The sequence below is a fragment of the Micromys minutus genome, assembly GCF_963924665.1.
Source record: "Micromys minutus genome assembly, chromosome: X".
Taxonomy (NCBI): domain Eukaryota; kingdom Metazoa; phylum Chordata; class Mammalia; order Rodentia; family Muridae; genus Micromys; species Micromys minutus.
The window spans coordinates 96,755,851-96,765,767 of NC_137970.1; positions in this window are offsets into that span (position 1 = coordinate 96,755,851).

The window sequence follows — 9,917 nt, forward strand, 5'->3', positions numbered from 1 at the left end:
GGATTATTCATGGTCTTGTTAATAATGTTCACCCATGTGCCATTAGCAATCCCCAAAGTCCCACTGATTCTTCAAGGTAATTTGGGAAAAAAAAATTACATTCATTTTCCACTGGATATTCTCTGCATTTACATTTCAGATATTATCATTTCCCCCAATCACATTGTCCACTCCCACTCCCATTGCTTCTATTGAGGTGCTCCTTCTCCCAACCACCCTCTCCCACCTCAGCACCTTGATATTCCCCTACACTGTGAAAAAAGGAGCCTTCACTGGATCAAAGGCCTCTCCTCCCATTGATGTCAGAAAATGCTATCCTGTGCTGCATATGCTCCTGGAGCCATGGGTCTTTCCATTTGAGAACTCATTGGTTGGTGTTTTAGTCCCTGGGTACTGTGGTGGATTTGGTTAATTGATCATTTTGATCTTACCATGGGGTTGCAGACCCTTTTAGCTCCTTCCATCTTTTCTCTAGCTTCTTTATTGGAGTCCTTGTGTTCTGTCAGATGATCAGCTGCCAGCATCCTCCTCTGTATCAGTATGGCTCTGGTAGAGAAGGCATTGATATCAGGTTCTTTCCAGTAAGCACTACTTGACATCTGCAATAATGCTTGGGTTTGGTGACTACATATGGGGTGAGTTTCCAAGTAAGGCAGTCTCTGGATAATCTTTTCTCCAATCCCTGCTTTTCTATTTGTCCCTTTATTTCTTCCTATGAACATTTTGTTCTTCCTTCTAAGAAGGACTGAGGAAGAAATTAAAATTTGTTCTGTGTTTGGATACTTACAAAGATGGGTAGACACTGCCTGTCTACCTCTTTAATCCAGGAGAAATCTTTCATAATGAATGTAAGAAACATAGATAAATTTAAACCTAGACACAGTAAAAGTAAAATAAAGTTTTATGTTGAAATTTTATATAATCTTGACATAAATGTAATTAATATAATCGGTTTATTTTGATGTGTTGAAAATAACTTCATCAGAATGTTTTGTTTTTTATGAAGAAGAAAAATAATATTTAGCCATACATCAAGAAATTCAGCTTTTTATACTGAAATGTACAATTTAATAGATGATTTTTATTTAATTATTGCATATATATATATATTCTAAAGACTGATGACAAATTTGAAGTATATAATGTTATTTAAATAATTTTGGTGCATTGTGCATAACAAAAATGGTTAACTTTTTTTTGTTGTTTGTTACATTCTATATCACTTCATTTTGGGTGACTACAATGTCTTCTCATGTTATATACTTAAAAAGATTTACTTATTCTTTTATGTGTATGAGTGTTTGTCACTGAGTTTGACATACATCATGTGTATTTAGTGCCTGTGAAACAAGAATGGTCATTAGATGGAGTTACAGTCAGTTTTCAGGCACCATGGTATGTTGGAATGGACTGAAGTTCCTCATGAAAAGAAGCAAGTGTTCTTAAATAGTGATCCATCACTCTAGCCTCTACTCATGCAATATACCTGGAGTTCATCCAAATATGAAGTCCAACATTAAAAGTACTGTCATCAACAAAACGGTCAGGCCATTTGCCACCGGGAAGAGCAGGGATCCAGGGACGCAGTCGTGGTGAGACTGTGCTGCAAGTAGCTGGGGCACAGAAAGGTCTGGGCTGAGCGCTCAGAAAGCATGGGCTCCCGATTGGTTCAGGAAAGCAGGAACTATGCTGTAAGGACTCAGTTTCCACCCAGAAGGCCCTTACATGCAGACCAAACGCTCAGGCCATTTGCCACCAGGAATAGTGGAGATCCAGGAACACAGGGTTGGTGAGACCCAGCTACAAGTAGCCGGGGCAGAGAGAGTGCTAGCCAAGTGTACAGTAGGTATGGCCCTCTGGTTGGTACAGGAAAACAGAAACTCTGGTGAAGAGACTCAGAACAACCCAGAAGACCCTTGTGTGCAGACCAAATTCTCAAGCCATTTCCCACTAAAATAGTGGAGATCCAGGGACACAGGCCAGGTACACGGGAGAGATGGAAACCAATCACTGACAACAAGACTACATATAATCACAGACAACAAGATGGCAAGAAGAAATCAAAAGAACTTACCTAAGGGAAACCAAGATAACCTGGCAACATCAGAACCTAGCTCTTCCATCACAGAAACGGCAGAATGCCAAACACTCCAGAAAAAGAAGACTCAGACCTGAAATCATACCTCAAGATGATGATGGAGATGTTACACAAGAATGGGAGAAAAAACATAAAGAAATAGAAGCTTTTAAAGAGGAAACAATTGGAATTAATAGACATCTACAGAACATATCATCCTAAAACAAAAGAATACACCTTCTTCTCAGCACCTCATAGCACCTTCTCCAAAATGGACCATATAATCGGTCACAAAACAAGCCTCAATAGATATGAGAAGATTGAAATACTCTCATGCATTCTATCACATCTCCATGGTCTAAGGCTGGCCTTTAATAACAACAAAGACAAAAAGAGCCCATACACACATGGAAACTAAACAATGATCTATTAAATGATAGCATGGTCAAAGGAGAAATAAAGAAAGAAATTAAGGATTTTCTAGAATTTAATGAAAAGTAAACCCAACATACACAAACCTATGGGATGTAACGCAAGCAGCACTGAGAGGAAAACTCATAGCTCTGAGTGCTTCCGAAAAGAAACTGGAGCGAGCATACACTAGCAACTTGACAGCATAGTTGAAAGCTCTAGAACAAAAGGAAGCAGGAACACCAAAGAGGAGTAGACTGCAAGAAATAATCAAACTCAGAGCAGAAATTGACCAAATAGAAACAAAAAGAACCATTCAAAGAATCAACGAAACCAAGAGCTGGTTCTTTGAGAAAATTAACAAGGTTGATAAACCCTTAGCCAGAACAACTGAAGGGTAAAGAGAGAGTATCCAAATTAACAAAATCAGAAAGGAAAGTGGAGACATAACAACTGAAACTGAGGAAATTCAAGAAAGCATCAGATCATACTACAAAAGCCTATATACAACAAAATCTGGAGGAAATGGATGAATTCCTACACAGATACCAGATACAAAAGCTAAACCAGGACCAGGTAAACCATATAAATGATCCCATAACACCTAGAAAATCATCAAAAGTCTCCCAACCAAAAACAGCCCAGATCCAGATGGGTTCAGTGCAGAATTCTATCAGACATTTGTTGATGACATAATACCAATACTCTCCAAACTATTCCTCAAAATAGAGTCAGATGGAACACTACCTAACTCATTTTTCGAGACCACAATAACCCTACTTCTTAAACCACACAAAGACTGTACAAAGAAAGAGAACTATAGACCAATCTCACTTATGAACATTGATGCAAAAATACTCAACATAATCCTTGCAAAACAAACCAAAGAACATATCAAAACAATCATTCAACATGATCAGGTAGGTTTCATCCCCAGCATGCAAGGATGATTTAATATATAGAAATCCATCAATGTGGTCCACCATATAAAGAAACTGAAAAAAAGCACATAGTCATCTCACTAGATGCTGAGAAAGCATTTGACAAAATTCAACACCCCTTCATGACAAAAATCTTGGAAAGAACAGGAATCCAAGGCCCATATGTAAACATAATAAGAGCAATACAAAACAAACCAATAGCCACCATCAAAATTAACATTGAGAAACTTGAAGCAATCCCACTAAAATCAGGGACTAGATCAGGCTACCCACTCTCCCCCTACCTATTCAAGATAGTACTGGAATTCCTGGTAGGAGAAATTAAATAGTGAAAGGAACTCAAAGGGATACAAATTGGAAAGGAAGAAAGAAAAACATCACTGTTTGCAGATGACATGATAGTGTACATAAGTGAGCCCAAAAATTCTACCAGAGAACTTCTACAGCTGATAAACAAGTTCAGCAAAGTGGCTGGATATAAAATTAACTCAATCAAATCAGTAGCTTTCCTCTACTCAAAGGACAAACATGTGGTGAAAGAAATTAGGGAAAAGATACCCTTCACAATAGTCACAAGCAATAAGAAATACCTTGGTGTGACTTTAACTAAGCAAGGGAAGGACCTGTATGACAAGCACTTCAATTCTCTGAAGAAGGATATAGAGGAAGATCTGGGAAAATGAAAAGATCTTCCATGCTCAAGGATTAAAAGTATCAACATTATAAAAATGGCCATCTTTCCAAAAGCAATCTACTGATTCAATGCAATCCCCATCAAAATTCCGACCAAATTCATCATAGAGTTGGAAAGAACAATGTGCAATTTCATCTGGAATAACGAAAGACCTAGAATAGAGAAATCTATCCTCAAAAACAAGTAAACATCTGCGAGAATCACAATTCCTGACCTCGAGCTATATTACAAGGCAATTATGCTAAAAACTGCATGGTGCTGAACAGAGATAAGGCAAGTGAATTAATGGAATAGAATAGATCCAGAATGAGCCCTCACATATATGGTCACTTGATTTTTGACAAAGGAGCTATATACATTCAATGGAAAAAGGACTGCTTTTTCAACAAATGGTGTTGGTCCAACTGGCACTCAGCATGCAGAAGAATGAAAATAGACTCTTATCTTCTTCTACAAAGCTCAGGTGCAAGTGAATCTCCACATTAAACCAGGTACACAGAAAATATTAGAAGAGAAAGTAGGGAAAAATTAGAACACATAGGCACTGGAGAAAATTTCCTGAACAGAAGAGCAATGGCTTGTGCTCTAAGACCAAATATCAACAAGTGGGACTTAATGAGATGGCAAAGTTTCTATGAGGCTAAGGACAATGTCAAGAGATGAAAAGGCAGCCAACGGATTGGGAAAAGATCTTTAGCAACCCCACATCAGATAGAGGCCTAATATCCCATGTATAGAAAGAACTCAAAATCATCTGCAACCTGGACCAGCAGTTCCCAAAGGTTTAGAGACTGGTGAGTAGGGGAACTAGGCAGCCAGGGAGCAGAAATATCTCTGCCGAGTGTGCATGGAAATCACGTCCCTGCCCTGCCTGATTCAGGGAACAGGAACCCAACATTGGGACCTCTGTTCTCACCTAGCGGCTTTGGGGTGCAGAACAGGGCTCGGCCCATCTGTCACCTGGAACAGCAGTTCCCAAAGGTTTAAAGAGAGTGAGAAGGGGATCTGGGCAGCCAGGGAGCATAGAGATCTCTGCCGAGTGCGAACAGAAAGCAAGCCCCATCCCTGCCTTTTCCAGGGACCAGGAACCCAGCACGGGGAAATCTGTTACCACCTGGCAGCTTTGGGGCACAGAGCAGGACTCAGACCATCCGCCACCTGGACCAGTGGAGACCCAGGGACACAGACCAGGTACAAGGAAAAAGGAAGAACATATCACTGAAAACAAGATGGCAAGAGGAAAGAAAAAGAGTATATCCCAAGGAAACCAAGACAACCTGGTAACACCAGTACCCAGCTCTCCCATAACTGCAAACAGCAGAATGCCAAACACTCCAGAAAAAGAAGACACAGACCTAAAATCATACCCCAAGACGCTGATAGAGATCCTTAAACAAGAACGGGAGGAAAAGCAAAAAGAATCAGAAGCTTTTAAAGAGGAATCAAGAAAAACACTCAAGGAACTCAAAGAACTAGAGGAAAACAGAACCAAAGAGATGAAGGAATGGAAGAAGGAATTTAAAATGGAAATTGACACAATAATGAAAACAGTAAAAGAGATAACCCTATAGGTAGTACACCAAAAAAAGAAATCAGGAGTCACAGAAGCAAGCATTTCCAATAGACTACAAGAGATGGAAGAGGAATCTCAGGGCCGAAGACAACATTGTAAACATAGACAAAACAGCCAGAGATGATGCAAAAACCAAAAAGCTCCTAACCCAAAATGTCCAGGAGATCCAGGACACAATGAGAAGACCAAACCTAAAGATAATAGGAATAGAAGAGGGAGAAGAATATCAACTAAGAGGCACAGTAAATATCTTCAACAAAATAGTAGAAGAAACATTCCCTACCCTTAAGAATGAGATGACCACGAGCATAAAAGAAGCCTTCAGAACTCCAAATATGTTTGACCAGAAATGAAATTCCCCCTGGCACATAATAGTCAAACCTCTAAGTGCCCAAAGCAAAGAAAGATTACTAAAAGCAGTAAGGGAAAAAGGTCAGGTAACAAATAAAGGCAGACTAATCAGAATCACACCCGATTTCTCAACAGAGACTATGAAAGCTACAAGAGCCTGGACAGACATCATGCACACCCTAAGAGAACACAAGTGCCAGTCCAAGCTGCTATACCCAGCAAAACTATCAATCACCATAGATGGAGAGATGAAGATATTTCAAGACAAATCTAAATTTACACAATATCTGACCACAAACCCAGCACTACAATGAATTATAGGTGGAAAACCCAATACAATGAGGGGAACTACATCCTAGTAAAAACAAGAAAACACCCAACCAAGAAAACCAAAAGAAGAAAGAGACACAGACACAACTCAACCTATAAAAGCAATAATATCAGGAAACAGCAATCACGATTCCTTGATATCTATTAACATAAATGGACTCAACTCCCCAATAAAGAGACACAGGTTATCACACTGGATACATAAACAAAATCCAGCCTTTTGCTGCATACAGGAAACTCATCTCAGAGACAAAGACAGACACTATCTCAGAGTAAAAGGCTGGGAGAAAAAAAAAAAAAAAACTTCCACGCAAACAGCCCCAAGAAGCAAGCTGGAGTGGCTATTCTAATATCGAATAAAGTAAATTTCCAACCAAAAGTTATCAAAAAAGATAAGGAAGGACACTTTTTACTCATTACCGGGGAAATATGTCAGGAGGAACTCTCAATCCTTAACATATGCTCCAAATACAAAAGCACCCACATTCATAAAGAAACACTACTAAAGCTCAAAAAAAAATTTCACCCCACACAATAATAGTGGGGGACTTTAATACCCCACTCTTTTCAATTGACAGATCATGGAAACAGGAACTGAACAAGGACACTGTAAAACTAGCAGAGACTATGAATCAACTGGAATTAATAGATATCTACAGAACATATCATCCTAAAGTAAAAGAATACACCTTCTTCTCACCACCCCATGGCACCTTCTCAAAAATTGACCACATAATTGGACACAGAACGAGTCTCAATTGATATAAGTATATTGAAATGCTCCCATGCATCCTCTCAGATCACCATGGTCTAAGGCTGGTCTTTTACAAAAACAAAGACAACAAAAAGCCCACATACACATGGAAACTAAACAATGCTCTGTTAAACAATAGCAGGGTCAAAGAAGAAATAAAGAAAGAAATTAAGGATTTTCTAAAATTCAATGAAAACGAAAACACAACATACCCAAACCTATGCGATGCAATGAAAGTAGTACTGAGAGGAAAACTCATAGCACTGAGCAGTTCCAAAAAGAAACTGGAGAAAGCATACATCAGCATCTTGACAGCACAGCTAAAAGCTCTAGAACAAAGGAAGCAGATACATCCAAGAAGAGTAGACAGCAAGAAATAATCAAAATTAGGGCAGAAATACACGAATAGAAACAAAAAGAACCATTGAAAGAATCAACAAAACCAAGAGCTGGTTCTTTGAGAAAATGTGCATGATTGATAAACCCCTAGCCAGATTAACTAGACTGCAAAGAGAGAGATTACAAATTAACAAAATCAGAAAGGAAAGTGGAGACACAATAACTAAAACTGAGGAAATTTAAGAAATCATTAGATCCTATTACAAAAGCCTATACTCCACAAAGTTGGAAAATCTGGAGGAAATGGTTGAATTCCTAGACAGATACAAGATCCTAAAGTTAAACCAGAACCAGGTAAACCATATAAATCACTATCCCTGACCTCAAGCTATATTACAGGGCAATTGTGCTGAAAACTGCATGGTACTGGTACAGAAATAGGCAGGTGGATCAATGGAATAGAATAGAAGATCCAGAAATGAGCCCTCATGTATATGGTCACCTGATTTTTGACAAAGAAGCAGTAAACATTCAATGGAAAAAGGACAGCCTATTCAACAAATGGTGCTGGTCCAACTGGCACTCAACATGCAAAAGAATGAAAATAGACCCGTTCTTATCTCCTTGTACAAAGCTCAAGTGTAAGTGGATTAAAGATCTCCACATTAAACCAGATACACTGAAACTATTAGATGAGAAAGTAGGGAAAACCTTAGAACACATAGGCACAGGAGAAAATTTCCTGAACAAAACATCAATGGCTCAAGCTTAAGGTCAAAGATTAACAAATGGGACTTAATGAGATTGCAAAGTTTCTGTAAGGCTAAGGACATCGTCAAGAAAACAAAACGGCAACCAACAGAATGGGAAAAGATCTTTACCAACACCACATCAGATAGAGGCCTAATATCCAAGGTGTACAAGGAACTCAAAAAACTAGACACCAGAGAATCAAATAACCCTATTAAAAATGGGGTACAGAGCTAAACAAATCATTTTCAGTTGAGGAACACCGAATGGCCGAGAAACATCTGAGGAAGTGCTCGACATCCTTAGCCATCAGGGAAATGCAAATTAAAACAACCCTAAGATTCCACCTCACACCAGTCAGATTGGCTAAGATCTAAAACTCAGATGACAGCAGATTCTGGCGAGGCTGCGGAGAAAGAGGAACACTTCTCCACTGTTGGTGGGGTTGCAAGCTAATACAACCACTCTGGAAATCTGTCTGGCGATACCTCAGAAAATTGGATATAGTACTACCTGAAGACCCAGCTATTCCACTTCTGGGCATATACCCCAGAGACACTTTAATACACAACAAAGATATATGCACCACAATGTTCATAGCGGCTCTATTTATAATAGCCAGAAGCTGGAAGGAACCCAGATGTCCTTCAGAAGATGAATGGATACAAAAATTGTGGTACATATACACAATGGAATACTACTCAGCCACCAGAAACAATGACTTAACCAAATTCTTAAGAAAATGGCTGCATCTAGAGAAGATCATCCTGAGTGAGATAACCCAGTCACAAAAGAACAGACATAATATGCAGTCACTGATAGTGGGATGCTAACCCCAGAGGCTTGCACTCCCCCAGAAACAACTCACAGACTGTATGAAGTCCAAGAAATAAAGAAAACAAAAATATACATATATTCACAAAACAAGAAGACTTTGACTATTTCCATGTTGCGTTTTGTTTTGCATGTACTTTACGCTTATTCCAACTTGTAGGTTTTCAATGCATACTGTCAAGCCCTTGAAAAAAATCAAGTACTGACTAAAAAATATATTCACATGGTTTTATGTAAAATTTATTTTAATGTCTGAAAAAACAGTACTGACAAAAATGTATAATTTTAAGCAAAAAATGTTTAAAATCTGTACATGTATCTTTGTTTTACAAAATAAAGTCGTTTAAAAAATTTAAAAAAAATAAAAAAATAAAAAAGGAACATTTATATACCTGTATTAATTTTTCAAATTTGGTATGCATAACCTTGTGTGTAAAGAGTAGCAGGTTCTTTTCATTTTATGTGAATATAATTTGACATTTAAATGTTTTCTAAATTTCCTGAAATTATTACTTTATTCTGTAAAATATTGTAATTTAAAATTTTGCTTTTGTTTTGTTTGTTGGTAGAACTGTTTTCAATTCCACAGTGCTCGTTAAACTCACAGGAACATAATTGCTCAACAAAGCTATGCATCCTTATCCACCTAGAGACAGTTCCACCAACTAAGAATTTCTCAATTTTATTCACTTATTGGGACTATCAAAATAATATTACCAGAATTATGGTACATCTGTCTCATTTTGATCATTTTAAGATGGAGACTACTTAAATTTTATAGGCATATTTCTATTTGTATATTGTAATATAATTTTACATGTTTATTTTTGTACCTCAAACCTATAAATTTTATGAATTTTTTA